Source organism: Pantherophis guttatus, chromosome 5 (assembly GCF_059756535.1).
Source record: "Pantherophis guttatus breed Tessera chromosome 5, ASM5975653v1, whole genome shotgun sequence".
In the NCBI taxonomy this organism is placed as follows: Eukaryota; Metazoa; Chordata; class Lepidosauria; order Squamata; family Colubridae; genus Pantherophis; species Pantherophis guttatus.
In genome coordinates, this window is record NC_142067.1 from 103,429,668 (window position 1) to 103,449,938 (window position 20,271).

Genomic DNA, 20,271 nt, shown 5'->3' on the forward strand with positions numbered 1-20,271 from the left:
GTCTAAGAAGAGAAATTAAACATTCCACACTAGTATTCAATAATGTTTTCTTAATTACTCAACTTCCTTAAAGTTTCCATTTAAAATTCCAGTAGAGAAAAGACATTTGACTTCATTATCTGTAAAGACTCTATGCCCCATACATATTAATTTTGAACTATACCTAATGAGCACTCTCAACATTTGCAATATGAATATTTCCAGGTGCAATGCAACTTTATGATTTCAAAAGACATACAAACAATAGCGCCTCTTATCCAGTGGTGGCATTCAGCCAGTTCGCACCACTTCGGGAGAACCGGTTAACTTTCTGAGCAGACTGGTTGTTGGAAGAAATCATTAGGGCAGAGAACCGGTTGTTAAATTGCCTGAATCCCACCACTGCTCTTATCAAGTACAATGGATCCTTAACATTCATAACAAGCTGCCAATATCTGGATGGTCACTCTGAAATACACAGCAGCAGGAATCACAGATACTCTGATTCTGCCTTTCGGTGGTCATATAAAATTTAGTAGCCCTATGTCCCTATAATACATCATGGATCCACTCCATTGCCCTCCTTCATGTGCTGGAAAAAAGTATTTCCATTTTGGAAATTTGGGTTAAAAGTACTTTAAACATTAAAATACTTTAAAAACTATAGGAAATTGCAAATTAAAGGATGTGGCATTTGATAAATAATTTTAAGCTTACAACAGAGTCAAATTCTGCCCTAGGAAAAAGCACACAGGAAAATCAACTTGAATTTTCCTAATCTACACATCCGGCAGGCATTAGAGATTTATCTGATAAAAGGACATTAACAATCCATTGAAGTGGCTTCAAGTACCAGTTTCTCACATTTAAAAAAATAATAATGTTACATTATACATGTCCTGGGACATTATACAAATTAGAAAAACAACTCCATTGCACATCAGAGTTCTGGGACCGGTAAAAGCAGCAGCAATGGATTCTGTATTATCAAGGATGGGATGGTTGACTTTATCACTAGTCTGATATAATCCTCTGTCTCCAGGCTCATGTTCTCAGTATTGGCATCTTCTGAACTTAAATTAGAAATCATAAGACTTGAGACTGGAACTATATGAACTCAAACATCTTAGATCTCCTCAGATATATGTATATTAAATTCTTATATCTATGGAGATTCTCAGTCATTCAAGTCATGGTTGTCCCAAAGGTGCTTTTTCAAGAGGCAACTGGACTTTCTTGTTTTTCTCTGAAGACAAGCTGAAGAAGCTTCTTGGATGAGAAGTGAAATGTCCTCCAAGAAAAACAAGAAAATCCAGTTGTCTCTTGAAAAAGCACCTTCCTTACATTCAATTCTTTTATTTGTCCAGGGCTAGTGCTATCATGAAGTTATTCTTCTGGTTTTAAATTTTTAATTGCTTGTTTCTTGCTGTGAATTTTAGCACTAACTCAATGTTTTAGGTTCTATCAGCTGTGCTGGGCTGCAAACTCCTTTCTCTAAATATTTTAGAACACTAATAATGCAGGTTCCCAAATCACATGCAACCCCCCACCCCCTTGTATTTCAAATGTACAGTCAGGTCCAGAAATATTGGGACATTGACACAATTTTAACATCTTTGGCTCTATACACCACCACAATGGAGTTGGAATGAAACAAATACAATGTGGGTTAACTGCAGACTGTCAACTTTAATTTGAGGGTATGTACATCCAACTCAGGTGAACGGTGTAGGACTTACAGCAGTTTGCATATGTGCCTCCCACTTGTTAAGGGACCAAAAGTAATGGGACAGAATAATAATCATAAATAAAACTTTCCCTTCTTAATACTTGGTTGCAAATCCTTTGCAGTCAATCACAGCCTGAAGTCTGGAATGCATAGACATCACCAGATGCTGGGTTTCATCCCTGGTGATGCTCTGCCAGGCCTCTACTGCAACTGTCTTCAGTTCCTGCTTGTTCTTGGGGCATTTTCCCTTTAGTTTTGTCTTCAGCAAGTGAAATGCATGCTCAATGGGATTCAGGTCAGGTGATTGACTTGGCCATTGCATAACATTCCACTTCTGTCCATTCAAAAACTCTTTGGTTGCTTTTGCAGTATGCTTTGGGTCATTGTCCATCTGCACTGTGAAGCGCCGTCCAATGAGTTCTGCAGCATTTGGCTGAATGTGAGCAGATAATATTGCCCAAAACACTTCAGAATTCATGCTGCTGCTTTTGTAAGCAGTCACATCATCAATAAATACAAGAGAACCAGTTCCATTGGCAGCCATACATGCCCACGCCATGACACTACCACCCCATGCTTCACTGATGAGGTGGTATGCTTAGGATCATGAGCAATTCCTTTCCTTCTCCATACTCTTCTCTTCCCATCACTGGTACAAGTTGATCTTGGTCTCATCTGTCCATAGGATCTTGTTCCAGAACTGTGAAGGCTTTGTTAGATGTTGTTTGGCAAACTCTAATCTGGCCTTCCTGTTTTTGAAGCTCACCAATGGTTTACATCTTGTGGTGAACCCTCTGTATTCATTCTGGTGAAGTCTTCTCTTGATTGTTGACTTTGACACACATACACCTACCTCCTGGAGAGTGTTCTTGATCTGGCCAACTGTTGTGAAGGGTGTTTTCTTCACCAGGGAAAGAATTCTTCAGTCATCCACCACACTTGTTTTCCATGGTCTCCCAGGTCTTTTGGTGTTGCTGAGCTCACCGGTGCATTCCTTCTTTTTGAGAATGTTTCAAATAGTTGTTTTGGCCATGCCTAATGTTCTTGCTATCTCTCTGATGGGTTTGTTTTGTTTCTTCAGCCTAATGATGGCTTGCTTCACTGATAGTGACAGCTCTTTGGATCTCATCTTGAGAGTTGACAGCAACAGATTCCAAATGCAAATAGCACACTTGAAATGAACTCTGGGCCTTTTATCTGCACATTGTAATTGGGGTAATGAGGGAATATCACACACCTGGCCATGGAACAGCTGAGAAGCCAATTGTCCCATTACTTTTGGTCCCTTAGCAAGTGGGAGGCACATATACAAACTGCTGTAAATCCTACACCGTTCACCTGAGTTGGATGTACATAGCCTCAAATTAAAGCTGACAGTCTGCAGTTAACGCACATTGTGTTTGTTTCATTCCAACTCCATTGTGGTGGTGTATAGAGCCAAAGATGTTAGAATTGTGTCGATGTCCCAATATTTCTGGACCTGACTGTATATAACTACTTTTCCCCTCAAGACTCAGCTTAATGCAAGAATTCTGTGAGAGGAGGAAATGCATACATTGGCCATTCTTTATTCAATTTAGTCTTCTACCTGTTCAGATGAAGCGTGAATGGGGCTATAATCCCAAAATATCTCAAGAGCAAAAAATAAAACCATGTGTAGAGAGAAGTCTCAAAATGTAATTGCACAATAGAAGGGGCTGTAGCCTTATCTGAATTAAGTAACGGTTCTGAAAAATTGACAATACTTTGTTTTCTCAAATTGTCTAGAGTTCCTATATTTCAAAATAGGATTCCAATATGCCAAAGTATTATAATTAGTATACTTTGTGTATCTGGAAATGCTACCTTAATGTTCCTTGAGGCAACATTTCAAGATTAATGAATTACACTAATTACAACTTGTTGGTATATTGGAATTCTATTTCCAATCACAGTTGCACTCTGTAAAGTGAGTATAATTAAGAAGATGAGATGAGAAGCTTTCTGTAGATCACACAGGGAGTGATATGTGCAGGCAGCATTGCTTGTCTCTCAGTTTAAGAAATATCCAGATTTATTTATATTTATTTATTTATAGACCTAGAAACCAGACTTCTGATTTCATAACAACTGGCTACCATCGCAGACTTTTTCTAGTCCTATTTTTGATGTATATGCGGCCATGCTTTAGCAGATTATTTCCCAATTGTTTAGTCTGAAAAGGTCTCTGTCTGTAATCCTACCATGAATTCATATTTTCTATTTCCATTTTAAATTTGTAATTGGGATATACCTAAACCTCTTATGATGTTTCAAGACTAAACAGAAGTTCATACACCATGCAAATAGACAGTGGAGAAGAAAGTTTTCTTGAAATCACTAGAGACAGTTGGAGCAAGATAAAAATCATCCAGGCTGCAATGAAAAGCTATACACACACACACACACACACACACACAGAATTGATAGAATGACTTGATAAGTGCAAGATCACTTTTACCTTCATCTTCCTTTTTTAATCAAAATCTTTATTAAAAAAAGAGGATCTAAATGTAATATTTTTTTCTTAGCAAAGGGGTACTTTTAGGTTAAGTTGTTGTCTGGAAGAGGGATATATAAAAGCAAACGTATTTCTTAAGCATTAAGTCATCTTGGTTTGCTCCTACCTAGATTCACCCAGAATGATCATTCATGGTGTAAAGGTGTCCTATCTTCATCACCATTATGAGAAATAAGGATAGGATAGAATGACCTATTTGTTCTATCTACCAGCAAGCCAGCATTCAAAACTTTCACCTAATAGACTAGACTCAATTGATGCCCTTGAAACTTGAAATTATACTATTGGACAAATCCAATAGTAATTCACATACCTTTCCTCCTGGGAATGCATAAGAAGAGGAAAGGAGGGAGCACTCAATCTCACTTCTTGTTTCTGTTCCAGTTTAACATGGTATAGTATACACTCACTACATTTATATCAGCCTTAAGAAAGAGATACAATGGCTGTTTTATCCAGGATGTGGGTCAATTGCTACTTTACTCTGGAGTTAATAAAGCACTCAGAATTCTTCTTCACAAAGACAAGACCTTTGTGAACTTCTGTGCTCAAAACACACTTTAATTACAATTATTTATTTCAGCTCAATATATGGCAATGACCAAAAGTTGCCTATCTATCAAGAAATAAATATTTTTGTTCTTTCTGAAAGAGAAAAGTACTCTCGTTCATTAGGGATTACTCTTTGTGATATATCTCAGCAATTTTGTGGAATTGGATTGAAAAATATCATAGACAACAGCCTAACTCTAATCTTCTCTTATCCATTACACCTTGCGTTGTAAACACTTCTTCCTTTCTGATCCAAAGTTGGATTACTTTTGTACTAAACTCACACACACTTTATTGAATTGAATTGAATTGATTAAATTTTTATACCGCCCTTCTCCCAGAGGGACTCAGGGCGGTGAACAGCCAGGATTAAAATACATACAATATGAAAATTAAAATAATTTAAAACATAATTAAATCCATTTGGCTTCCCCAATTTAAAACCCCTTACCCATAGAAAAATTAAAAATTTTAAGCCAGCCCGGCTTGCTGAAAGAAGAAGGTCTTCAGAGCCTGGCGGAAAGTACGGAGGTCCAGGATCAATCGTATCCCTGGGGGTAGCTTTGTGCCCCCACAAAGAAGACTCTCCCCCTGGGGGTCACCAGTCAACATTGCTTGACCGACGGCACCCTGAGGAGACCCTCTCTGTGGGAGCGTATTGGCCGGTGGAAGGTTGTCGGTGGCAGAAGGTGGTCTTGTAGGTACCCAGGCCCTAAGCCATGGAGCGCTTTAAAGATGAGAACCAATACCTTGAAGCGCACCTGGAAGACCACCGGAAGCCAGTGCAGCTCGTGCAGGAGAGATGTTATATGGGAGCGCCTTGTCGCCCCCATAATCACCCACACGGCTGCATTCTGGACCAGTTGGAGCCTCTGGGAGCTCCTCAAGGGGAGCACGATGTAGACAGCATCTTTATACAGATGCCTTCAAAGTTATCTCCTTGCCCCATTAATAACCCGGCAGGTTGGGTTCTATCCTGAGGAGCCTCAACATGCAGGGAAATTTCATATTAATCCAGAGAGGGGAAAACAGCTTTTTCAAGATATGCAGCTGTCTAAACAGCTCTTGCTAATTCTGCTTTCATCTGACGGCATACACCATGCATGTTTTTAAATTTAAATTTTAACATGGAAACCACTGTAATAAATCACAATTTTTGTATGTTTTAATGGATTTATATACTTTTTTGGAAATCACTTGCTTTTTCAGGTCATCTTTCCATACATGCACATAAAAGTTATTTTTGCTAACCCTAAGTAAATTAATTTAAACTTTAGCATGATGTTTGCAATATTCACCACTGCCCCTTTTACTCTAATATAGAGTGTTTCTTTTAAATATTGTCATTGTTTGAATCAATGCCCAACTTTTAGTTCAAGTAAATTGGCATTTTACATAAAAATATTTGATGTCCCACTAATGCTCTTTGACACCAGTTCAATCCTCTCTTGCTTCTTCCTTAGTTATTTTTTTAAGCATTTCTAACAAATAACCTTGCACAATACATTTACTCTACCATATATCATATTATAGCATATTTTCCAAATTATATTATGGATTTTTTTTCCAGAAAATCCCTAATAGATGTCTATTTAGACATATTAATTGAACTATTTCTCCCATTTTACCAACCAGCCACAAACCTAAATCCTTTATTTTCATTTTTTTTCTTAATAATGATTTACTTGTATGAAATAAATTACAAATGGAGAAACATTTCCTGTACTTTTCTTTCCTACTCTAGTAACAATTTTTATGTATTACAGTATGGCCAGTCTTGACCTGTTAATTTTATGGAAACTGGTTCTTAAAAAGGACATACAGTACTCTAGTCTAGACTAGCAGTTAGCAGATGTGGCTCTCTATATATTATTAGGGTTAACTTTCAAGAAATCTAACCAGCATAAATTATGGGAACTGTGATCCAATAATTTATTTACAACTACGTATTTCCCATCTCTCTGATTTGGGTCATGCTACTTTCATCTAGACAAACACAACGTGGTCAGATATGAATGTTATGACCCATTGATCTTAAGAAACTGAACCACCAAGGAATTAAAATTACTTATATTTATCTAGATTGAGTCCAGGCTTTTAGTATGTCAGAACAGGAGATTATTTGCAATTTAATCTGAAGATAATCACTAATGGCACTATCCAAACAAAGTTAAACATTTTTTTGAGTTCCCTGAACTTCAATTTAAATTCCTCAAAAATAGATAGGACCAGAAAGTGTTTAATTTTGTCTGGAATGTTTTCCATATCTGAACCAGGATTTGAAAATAAACAGTAGCTACTATTTGCACAAGACGATTTTGTGTAGGACTAAGGCTACCATCCTATATATACTCTACCAGATGCTCAACGGGACCTAAATCTAGTAAACTCTTATGGAAAGTTACTGATACACTCAAATGTATTGTAATGTCAGAGTAAATATGTTTAACATCCAACAACACAGCTAGAGTCAAGAGTGCATATGTACCCCCAACATATACTCTGTATATGTACCCCCAACTAAATATGGCTAAGATTTAGATGCATTCCATTTCAAAAAAAACAAAAAACCATAATGACAGAAATGATGGCACTCTGCTAGTAACATTGCCTTTTAAATGTTTAAGGCTGCAGTCTTATATACACTTGCCTGCAACTGTGCAGAAGTCAGACAATTTTTTTACTACTGGTTGGTGGGTATGGCATGGCTTGGTGGGTGTGGCTTGGTGGGCATGGCAGGGGAATGATAATGTAAAATCTCCATTCCCACCCCACTCCAGGGGAAGGTTACTGCGAAATCCCCATTTCTTCCCAATAATCTGGGACTTGGGAGGCAGAGAATTTCCTTTTCAACAAAAGACTGATTGTAGATTTTTAAAAACACTCTTATTAAAAGACTTACTTAAAAAGCATTAGGGAGGCTTACACTTTCTTTTTCCTATTCATAAAACTCCCAATCTGGTCACTGGATGCTAAATTACTATAAGCCAGGGGTTTCAAACTTGTGGCATCACGTTGTCATCATGTGACATATCGCGACTTTTTTCCCCTTCACTAAACCAGGGGTGGGCGTGGCCAGTGCGTGACGCATCCGGCCTGCAGGCCACGAGTTTAACACCCCTGCTATAAGCCAATACATTGATGACCCGAAGCCCTACAACATATACTACTGTGAAAAGGAATAGGATTGTGCTATAGGACTGCAGTTTGATGAATCTTTACCTGAGGGCAAATCTCACTTTACTAAATGCAGCTACTAGTCAAGTAGACATGAACCTGTATAGGATAATAATGTAAAAGAAATGTATGAAGGATTCTCTGTAACGCTGAGAAGACCTGAAAGTAATTTCAAGCTTGACAAGAACATGTCATGGAGAGGATTTCCCACCACTCTTGCTATGTTCTTACAGAAAGAGTTGACATAGTGTCAACATAGAGTACTTAAGTATTCCCCTCTGCCCTTCACCAGCTAATCTGAACTTCTCTGTTCAATAAATTCTCTATACTTAACCTGCTGTGAAATAAACTTGCCTTTTTCATCTCAGCACTATTTAACACCTTACATAGTACCACATTATGGAAGCAGCCTGCTGTAGTGACAAGGTCCGAGGGGAATATCATTTCTTCAGGAATCAAACAGCTACACAGTTCCATGTCATTTTAAATTAGTGTGTCAAAGAATTGGCTGGGTATAAGAATGCACTTGTGAGACATGAGGAGAAACATCACTTGCTTTAGCTGATTTTATGGGATTTTGTTATTATTATTGTTGATCCATTTCTTTCAGGCAACTGATATAATTTAAAAGATGTACCTTTGAGCGATCCTTCCTTCCTTCCTTCCTTCCTTCCTTCCTTCCTTCCTTCCTTCCTTCCTTCCTTCCTTCCTTCCTTCCTTCCTTCCTTCCTTCCTTCTTCAGCTGAGAGATACACATGAAGTGTGCAACTGATTAGTTTTCCTTGAATTCTAATCAGAATTCTTTGATGTTTTGTAACTTCAAACAGCTAGAGTATCCTAACTGGACAATCCTGTGGATGTAAACAGAAAACACAGTAATAACTGTGATCCTATTATTGCATAGAGGATCTCTTTCAGAAAGTATAACTGGGAGATGCTCTGCTCAGCCTTATAATATTTCTGAGATATTAAGATTTTTACCACACCGTTTAATAGCTGTAGTTTTCTGAAAAGCATTTGCCTCATTTTTGATTTTTGGAGTGTTTGCATATATTAACCAATGAACGTCATCAGAGTTTCGTGTGTATCCAACTGATTTATAACAAGAGTAGATAACACTGGTGTTTGTTGTTTGCTTCATTTATTCCATAAACAAATAATCCAATATGCAATGTGAAAAAAATAACTGCCTTCTTAGATGCTGCAACTATCTTTTACTGCAATAACTGAAGTCAGATGCTTTTGGTTAGCTGATGATCAATATCCTACATTGTTGTGTAGGAATTTGGGGCCAATTCCTTCACAGCCAACAACTTTAGTTCAGCATATTTGAGGGTTTTCTACAGTGGTGAAATCAATTTTTTTTTACTACCAATTCTGTGGATGTGGCTTGGTGGGCATGGCTTGTGGGCATGTCAGGGGAAGGATACTGCAAAATCCTCATTCCCTCCCCACTCTTGGGGGAAGAATATTGGTAAATCTCCATTCCCAACCCACTCTGGGGCCAGCCAGAGGTGGTATTTGCCAGTTCTCCAAACTGCTCAAAATTTCCGCTACCAGTTCTCCAGAACCAGTCAGAACCTGCTGGATTTCACCCCTGGTTTTCTAGCATGAATTGTTAGGTTTCTATGTAGTTTAGACCTGGCTTTGACTATTCCAGAACCATGACTCAGAAGACACATCAGGAGGAACTTCCTAGCTACACAACTTGTCAGCCAGTAGAAACATTGTTCTCCAGAAAACCCAAAGAGATGCTGCAAAGAGATGCTGCATTTGGAATGCTTTAGGGAATACCCCCCTGAGTAGAAGATTGACTTTGATGACTAATAAAGACCCTTCCAACACAATGACTTGATGTTCTATAGGAACTTTACATTTCACCCATTCTCCTACAAATTAGTTTTATATTTGGGAGAAAATCTTGCTGCATGATCCACTTAAACTTCAGCTGACAAATGGCTTGATATTATCCAGCAGAATGATAGGATATGAACCAAAATTCATACTTTCTTTCATGTTAGCAAGCCACCCAAGTCCCGAATGTATAAAAAGTTTGAAAATGGAACTATTTAATCCTATTGGACCTGTACCTATTACACCCCTGAAAGAGAATAGTTGCAGCTTTGGGGAGCACCCATGACATAATAGAGATGTTCAAAGGTCTCTTTGTTTGACCAACAACATACATTTATGGACAAAATGAATTCAAGTGCCTTTTACTTCTCTCAGTAAAATACTATAGTATATGTGTCACTGTTCTTAAAAAAGCTTCATCTTATGCATACCCGGATTTTCAGAATTTAGACCTCTTAATTGAAACTGGGACTTTATTACACCACAAGAACTACATTGGCTACCTATTCACTTCCAACCTCAGCTAAAAAAAAATAATTATGGTCATAAGAGAGTCTGAATCAAAATCTGTGTTCGTACTTCCTTTAGATTTCTGTGCTGAGCTACTGCATATTTGATGTCTGGCAGCTAAGTATATGAATTAACTTACTAAAAACATTATGATGTGGGGCTATTCAAAAGGTCTATCCATTCTGTTAACTCATTTGCACATATAAATCATGTCCTGATGTTGCAGTCATGAAGTGATGAAAATGCATATGTGAACTTGCTCCCAGGCTACTGCTTAGCCATCTGTCATATAGACATGTTCATGAGAAAGGCCAGGCAAGTCTGCCGCTTTTCGTTCCTTATTCGAAAGAACCAAGATTATTACAGAATCAGTTTGAGAGCGTACCGCTGTGATCAATAGCAGGTGAAATTATTATTTTTTTTTAAAAGAAAAAAATCTGGTTAGCAAAGAAGAAAGGATGGAATCATATTTCAAGGTGAAAGTAACACCCATATCTTACTAAAATCCTACACGTTCATTCTTCTTAATCAATATGACAGATATTTGGTATTGCTGGCATTTGACAGTCTGCTTTGCTAGTTTTGTAGGACATGAAGGCCAAGTAATTCTAACTGCTTAAAAATAATGATTACAATTAGGCCTGAAGCATACAGCCTGATAGGGCTGTGTGATTAGACCATTATTCATAATGAAACTTCTTATTTGGAAGTCCAAATAGAGCCTGTGCCCTTTCAGATTTGTCATTTGCTTATGTATTTGAGAACAGTGGCTTTTGGATGAATTCTTCTACTCAAAATAAGAAATCCTTGCTCATAAAATTGTCCCTTCTTCTCCAGCACAAGCAATCATGGAATTATAATGGTAGCTTGATTCCTCTTCCAACTTGGGAATGAATGAATGAATGAATGAATGAATGAATGAATGAGGGGAAAATCCTTGGTTAAAAAAGGGAAAATATGAAATAACATTATTCAGACAGTAGCAGGAACTAGATAACTTTGAATAAGTACCCTGAAATAAATTCTACCTGACCTGATGAATTGGCATGACTTCAGATTCCAACTGGTTAAAAAAAAAAAAAAAAACCTTGAGATGTAAGGAATCCTCTTGAACAAAGTTGTATATGTTAAAGATGTAAATTTTCTTAGCTATTCTTTATTAATCACAAAATAATACATATATAGATGGATAGATGAGAGATAGATAGATGAGAGGGAGGGAGGGAGAGAACTCTTATTATTGGGTAAATTCCCTTTTTTCCCTGGCCAATATTCATTGTTGTTATAATGTAATGGAAGGTCACATTGCTATCTCTCTCCAACTTGTTGGCTGCTTCACTTGGGATATTTTCACAACACACGCAACAGTAAATGCAAGACACAGAAATCTAAATACTAAATGTTATCTTCTACTTTATTAACATATCTTGTCATTTTGGCAGTTTATCTGTGGGTGTTTTTATAGCCCAATTAGTTTGTCGGGAAGTCACACTACTGAGGGTAGAACTACGTTACAAATAGAAAAGGAGAAACATTTTTAAGTTTTCATTTTTTTCCCAATTTAAAATCATTTAGTTAATTATAGAATGTATATCTATGGAAATTCTCAGTCATCCCGGTTGTGGTTTTCCCAAAGGTGCTTTTTCAGGAGGCAATTGGACTTTCTGGTTTTTCTTTGAAAACGTTTTGCTTCTCATCCAAGAAGCTTCTTCAGCTCTGACTGGTTGTGGGGAATGGAAGGATTTATATTCCTTGCAGATAGCTGGTCATTTGCATTCTTATAGTATTTATGTATTTTTAAATCATGGCAGTTTACAAAACTTGTCTTAAGTCCATTGAAACAGTTAAAATACACCACTTCAGCCTTTAGCTTTTAGACCAGTGGTGAATTTTTTTTACTATCGGTTCTGTGGGCATGGTTTGGTGGCGTGGTGTGGCTTGGTGGGCGTGGCTTGGTGGGCCTGGCAGGGGAAGGATACTGCAAAATCCCCATTCCCTCCTCACTCCTGGGGGACGGATATTGAAAAATCTCCATTCCCACTCCACTCTGGGGCCAGCCAAAGATGGTATTTGTCAGTTCTCCGAACTAATCAAAATTTTCGCTACCGGTTCTCTGAACTGGTCAAAATTTCCGCTACCAATTCTCCAGAATCTCTCAGAACCTGCTGGATTTCATCCCTGTTTTAGACAATACAGGAAGCTACTTTAAATTAACCCAGATCATTGGCTAACTAATCCAGTATGTTACTAAAAGCCTCTCAGTAGGAGAGGCTTCTAGGTGGATTTTTTTTTTTTTTTTTGGAGCCCACAATGCAAAAGAATGGAAACAATAAATTCAAACTATTACTATAAGAGTAGAGTATTAAAAAAAAAATGGAAAAGGAAAATGCAGACTTTTTTCCCTACTTTACCTGGAGATGCCGGGGATTAATTAGCCATATCACTTTTAGAGACTATCTGGTATCATTATTCCACAGTGCAGAGAAGTGCAACCTCCCTGCTGTTTATTTCTTAATCGTATTGTTGTATTTTCAATTTAAACAATAAACATTTCAAGGGCATTTTAAAAACACGTTCCTCTACTGTGTATTGCCTTAAGCGCTTCTTTTAATGAAAACATAGATAATAAGTCCAACAATTAAATAAATAATTGCGTTCTAATACTGGAGTAAAGAATGAAACTTCAGGTAATGGGAGGAAGGTGCCATGAAAAGGGAGGACACATTTTCCAAAGTTAATTATAGGAAAACTCAAGGAATTTGAATTTTGTGAGCTGCTATAGAAAATACCCAACAGAAAAGAATATTTGTTGTTCAGGGTTGAAGTCTGAAGTCCTTCTTGGTGCTCTCTGAGCTTGGTTGCTTTCTTGCAGACATTTCATTAGTCAACTAGGTGGCATCTAGAAAGGTGTAGGCTTTGCTGTATGTTTATATCAGGGGTGGGTTCTAATTTTTTTTTACTACCGGTTCTGTGGGTGTAGCTTATTTTGTGGGTGTGGCTTGGATGTCATGTGACTAGGTGGGCGTGGCTAGCTGGTCAGAGTCATTTCTGGAAGGTCCTCGCACTTACGACCCGACTCATTTGTTTGCTTTTAACACTGATCAGCTGTAGGACGGCCCTTTGAAGCCCCGCGGCAAGAGTTTAAACAGTTTTTTTCCCTCTAGTCATCAGCTGGGACTCAGGAGGCAGCAATAGATTGGGGGTGGGACCAAATAAAAGGTAAGAATAATGTGGAATGGGGGGGAGGGCGGGGGGGAGAACCGGTTCAGTGATGTCATATCGTCACCGCTACTGGCTTGGCCAAACTGGACCGAACCGGGAGGAACCCACCACTGGTTTATATACAGTGGCTTATGTGCCACTTTTGGTAGGAGTGTTATTTTCTTCCTGATAGTTCCTTGATTAAGCTGTAGTGCAATAAAGGGTTTTTTTTAAGGATAACACTGTCATACACAAAAGCATCTCAGAAATAATCAAACTATTACGAACACATGGCATCATCATAAAAGAGACGAGGTGGCGCAGTGGTTAGAGTGCAGTACTGCAGCTACTTCAGCTGACTGCTAGTTCAGCAGATCAGCAGATCAAATTTCACCAGCTCAAGGTTGACTCAGCCTTCCATCCTTCCGAGGCGGGTAAAATGAGGACCCAGATTGTTGGGGGCAATATGCTATTTAGTATACTGTCTTTGGTAGAAGCCGCCCAGAGTCCTCAGAGAGTGGGCAGCATAGAAATATTAATTAATTAATTAATTAATTAATTAATTAATTAATTATATTTATATACCGCCCTTCTCCCGAAGGACTCAGGGCAGTGAACAGCCATGATCAAATACATAAATATAAAAATTTAAAACAATTTAAAACCAGATTAAATATTTTGGCCCACAATTAAAAACATCCCATTAAATCCAATTTAAAATTTAAAACTGTTAAAATTAGGCTAGCCCAGCTTGCTGGAATAAATATGACTAATAAAATAAATGAATAAAGTAAAAAATATTAAACATGCAAACTAAAGCCATTCAAAACTTAAGTAAACCAAAAGACCCAGAAGAAGGAGAAATAGTATACAACATACATTGTAAATCACTATGTAGGATAGTCAGGGAGCAGATTATCAGAATGCATCCATGAACAGCCACTAGCAGTCAGAAGACATGATGAAAATTCCTTAAACATGCACATGGACAGACTTTACCATAGTTTCAACTGAGAAACTGGGAGCATTCTAGATCAGGGGTCACCAACCTTTCAGACCTCAGAGACTACTAAATTCATAAATTTAAATCCCGCGGACCACCAATATGATCTGCTTAATGACTGGGTGGGTGTGGCTAGGTGATCATGTGATTGGATGGGCATGGCCAACTTGATGTCACTCACATTGAGGGGCATCTCACAAGCCTCTACTCGTCCCTCCCCTGCCAGCCACTCCTTTCCTTCCCGCCCAGGCTCCTTAGGGCCCCAATAGGAAGCAGCCACCATGGCAAAACAGCTGGCTCAGTTCAGTTTGGATCTAACCAAGAAGGAGGCTCAGCAGAAGCACCTCACTGAGGACTACGAGCATAGGCTTTCCAAGCAGAGGGAAGACCTGTGGGAATGCAAGGCCAGGTACTGGCAACTGGAGGCTCAGCTAGCTGAGATGGTCAGCCAGTACCAGGCCATAATGCAGTCCCACTGGAACAAGGGCCTCCCTTCAGTCTTCACCCAAAGCCCTGCACCAGGAAGCTGAAGCAGACCCCAAGTCAGAATTTTTGCCCCTCTTCGACCAGCACAAAAAGACACCAAAAAGGGAGACTCTCTGCAGCAACACAAATGTTTGTTGCATGTATCCGGCCCAGGGTCTGTAGTTTGAGAACTCCTGATTTAATGCAACATAAAAAATGCAAATAATTTTTCTGTGGACCACCAAAATTTCCTCACGGACCACTCATTGGTGACCGCTGTTCGGTACCAAGCTAAGTCCAAAAATCTAAAGAATTCCTGAAAGCTTGGCACCCTGACAAATCAGCCATCAACAAGCACTTAGAGATAAGCAATATCCACATGCCATTCAAAAGAGACAATCAACCATTGAGACACTGCAATGCTTGTAAATGTGAGGACCAGTTGTAAAGTTACTGTTTTATGCCATTTATACTTCTGAATGGTGGCTAAACAGGGCAGTCATTAAGTAAGAACTACCTGTAGTAGTAATCTGGTATTTTGCAGACAACAGGTTCTGCTTTGTCTGTACATCTGAATTTCACAGCAAAATCATTTTTTGCTATTCCTTCCTCATCTGACTCTTATAGCAGCAAAACTACTTTCATAACTGGATGCAACAGGGAAGAAAGCTGCTTTTCCAATAGGAGTCAGCCCAATAGCCGTATGATAATGGATACTATAAGCTTAGCAACATTCATTTCAGGATTTTATTGCCTACCTGAATCCATAATTGGTAGGTGGCTTGAATATCCATTGGTCTGGGTATTACTCTTTTCTTTCCTCCTCCATTGTGTTTTTATAACCAGAGATCAGCTAACTATCATTCTTAGTTTACAGGGAGATTAAGCTTCTTGTGTAGCTATAAGTGCTAAATTCAGTAGAGGCAAGTTGCTAAATTCCATCCAAGACAGAGTATTGACTAAGAAGAAGCTGGCAATCTGTACTATGAAATGGACTGACTGCAAATGAGAAGATAAGAAAAAAGAAAAGAGGAGCAGTTGGGGCTGGTTGAAGAGGCCCGTGAACTTAATGGAACATTGCTTATTTATTTTATTAGACTTGTATGCCACCCAGGTGGGTTTCAACCGGTGTTACAACCGGTTCGCTTCGCGCATGCACTTTGCGCAAGACATTGCATTACGGAACAGCTGGAGCACGGCAATCCGCTCTGCAGCGCCTATCTGCTGGGCTAAAAATGAACAAATATAGGTAGATATAGCACAGGGACTGGCAAGAGGGCCCAATTGACTGTCGGAGCGAACCGGTTCACTCTCAGCTCACCATCACAGTTACCGGCTTGCTCGAAACAGGGCGAAACCCACCACTGATGCCACCCATCTTGCCTAGAGGTAACATATTTTTTCCTAACAAACATTATATAAAAAACATTATATAAAGGCATTATTTGGGTATTTGTTTTAAAATTCTAGCTATGGGAACTAAAAGTAATAAGAAGAATTCTGTCTAGGCAGATTTGCATATCCTTACCCAAGAATGAAAAATGGGAAGGCTTTTTTTGGGGGAAGGGGTAAATAACTGAAGGAAATATTGTTTAATGATGTGGTAGTAAATTTTGATGAGCAAGACCCATTTTCCAATGAGTAATATCTGGATATATTACCCTTCAAACTAATTTCTGTTTATTTCTGGCTACAAAGATTGCCGTCTGACTGCTTGCTTTATTTATTTATTTATTTATTTATTTATTTATTTATTTATTTATTTATTTATTTATTTATTTATTTATTTATTTATTTATTTATTTATCCCCCACACACATCTTATACTAAACTATGGTATACTGTAAGTATTTATCAGTAACAAAACAATGTAAAATATATATTAACACTATTAAAACCATAAATATTTTAAATAAAAACCTGGCACAAGTTAGACATCACATTCAATCACTTCATCTTATCCCAACCATCAGGGAAAAGCTAGGTCTTCAATATTTTTTGAAAAGCTAGGAGGGTAGCACCTGCCAAATTTTAGGGGGAAGAGCGTTCCATAGGACAGGGGCTGCCATGAAAAAGGCAAGTTTCCTACTCCCATAAAGAAGCAATATTTAATGGAAGGAAGCATGTCCCCTGGTTGGATGGGTAGAGGTGCAAAGGGAAAGGTACTCCTGCAGATAACCTGACCCTGTACCATGTAGAGCTTTGATGATCAGTTTCTTCAATTGCAACCAGGAAGGAAATGAGTGTAACTCACACAACAGACATTTTGCATGGATAAACCTAGGGCATCCATTTCTGCATAGGCTGCCTCATTCTGGATCAGTTATGGCTTCAGACAGTCTTCAAGGGAAGCCCCATGTAGAGACCATTACAGTAATCCAAATCTATAAGAAAACATTTCCTTTTTAAAAAAAAGCCTTTACCAGGATGAAACCTGATGTTAATTTTTTTAGAGATATATACAGCCCTGGAAATAAGCATTATGTCCTAGAGAAAAGTAGAGATTGTATTAAAGGAACAAGGAAGGAATTCTTTTTGTTTAATTCTTTTTTTTTTGTCTTTTTATGTCCACTGCTGCAATCTGTCACTAGCCAAGGTTATACTCAAAATCCTCAATATTACCTTCAATCAAGTGCCAGAGTAAGCCAGTTCCTATGACTGTCCAGTAGAGGATGATTTTTTTTCTGCTCTGAAGAATCCTAGAATTATGTTACCTACATACCCACTCTCTACTGTACCAGAGACCAGGTAGAGTTAGAATTGATATCCAATTTTAGCTATATTAAGGCTAAGCCACAAAAGAAAGGAATACAAAAAAAAAAAAAAAAAGAGCATGTTGGAGGAGAGGACAGCAGGCAAAAATTCAAATGTTTTAGCTGGGATTAAAAAAATTAAAATACGAACTCCCTTCCTTTCTCTCTAGTATTTACTTCAGCAATTTTTTCTCTACCATTGGAAGAATAAGAGCTGCTTTTCAATGTAAAGGTTATCAGCTACTTCCCACAAAATGGCTTCTTATCTGCTCCCAAACAATACTAGCAAAAACTATGTGAGAGAAGAGTACAAAATGGCTTTCTATCTATATATTTGTCCCTTTTCCCTTGCTTTGTCCTTTTCTCTCAGAACTGATGTGAAATACAAGAATGAGGTGGTTTTATTAGTACGTTAAGTTTGCATCCCCTAATGAAGAGTGCATGAGTCTAGCTGGGATCAGAATTGCCATCAACTGAAATTCCGCCTAAAGCATACATATGAATCAGTAGTCAACCTCTGATGCAGTTGTGTTGAAATTGGTAGCTTCTGTGACCTGATGTTCCACCTTTTGATCTAATGTGCCAATAACCTGTTCTGAGCCTTTTTATATATGTATAGTTAGCATGCCTTGAGCTATGCAGTTGCAAAAATTCATTTTTCTAAGTGGCTTAGGAGTTGTTGTTTTTTAAACTGTCTAAGAAAAGTCAAGTCCTTCCTAAATGGGCCAAAGAGAGGATTAAAATACTCATATGTCTTGACCTGAATCTCATGCATTGAGTTATGGGTGGCGGGGGGACTCTTCTGTGCCTCTTCTAAATTTATGTGCCCAGAAAACATATTCACATATCTTCATTTGTGAAAATAATTCTGTGCAGATAAACCATTTATGCATCCAAATCTATTATATATAGCTTGTAACCTATTTCTCTCCTTCATACATTAAAAAGGAAAGTACTAACAAGATTCCAGTATATTCTGTTTTTTCAGAAGAAACAGAAATTCATTCTTAATTTAGAACTATGAAATACACAAATTTCAGTTCTAAGTTGGCATGGGAAAACCCTATTAATTTTAGGGTAGAAACTGGATTTCCCCATGAGAGAATATTAGCCTATATATTCAGATTTTTCTCATAACTGACATGCCTGGAGACTATGCTACCTCTTTTCATAGCTCTGTTTTGTGGAGAAGTAACATCTACACTGCTATTCATCAAGTATATTCCTGTATATGATATTTATAAAACAAACCTCTGAGTAGGACAGTCTGAAAAGTCATGAATCAGTTAAGACTTTTATTTCAGGTTACTTCAAGCCAAGACCTATACTCTAACACTGTCCAAACTTTCTGGATTAATTGTGGAAGGAAACATGACAGAAAATGCTGCTATCTCTTCTATACTGATTGATTTCAACTGTGACACACACTTTTACCGTTATAAAGTTGCTAGAAGTAAAATATGTGACCAAGATTCTACATGCATGCAACTTACAGTATATGAAAATATACCTTCTTTTAACTTTGGTTAACTGCTTTCACTGAAAGGAGAAATATGAAGTGGAGAAGAAAATGGTATACCAAATTCATTGGCAAATGAATATTATGGCTTTGAAAATAAACTTGCTAGCTATGTATAGTAAAAAATAATAATGTATGCTTTTCTTCCAATTTTATTTATAGAAGCACTATTTTCCACTTTGAAAGGAAACAAAATGAAGAACTTCAGTGGATCAGCTCTCTCTTCTCCAAGGAAGATGGATGATGATACATCTCTGAATGGATCTCCTGATGTTTTCATTTTTCATAAGAAAACACTGACTTGAGTACTCTGTTTTTAGTCAGAATACCAGAAGGCTTTCAATCATTAATTCTTATCATCTCAAATATCACTTCATAACATCTGTCTGCTAGGATATGATTTGCTCATAGAATCAAGGATAGTAGATCTTGAGGTTGGGTTAGCAACACATAGCTTTTGATCTAGCTTTCTTTCAAACAAATAAATAATATTTAATGATGCTCTAGATAGTATGGAAGAAGTGTTATCCTTGCAGGAATATGACCATATAGAATTCTCTCTATATAGAGAGTTCTAATAGAAGAGAATATATGTAACTCAGGGTTCAACTGTGGAGTCCTTGATGATCTTTAGGCTTGATTATTTGCTTGCAGTTATTTTATTCTCAAACTAGGTAACATCATCAGAACTCTGATATTGATAGAGCTCATGTTACCTAGTCAGATAATGAAATGTCTGCAAACAAACAACCAAGCTCAGAGCACCAAGGACTTACAGCTCTTCTACATAAAGTTTTATCCCTGCTTCTGGATGGGCCTCTTGTCTCTGTTATCTGTTATATAAAGGAATTATTGAATTTGTCATTTGCACCTCTATAACTGTATGGTTTGGCATAGCAACCAAACAAGACAGACACAGACTTCAATGGACAGTTAGGACTGCAGAAAAAAATAATTGCAACCAAACTGCCTTCCATTGAGGGCCTGTAT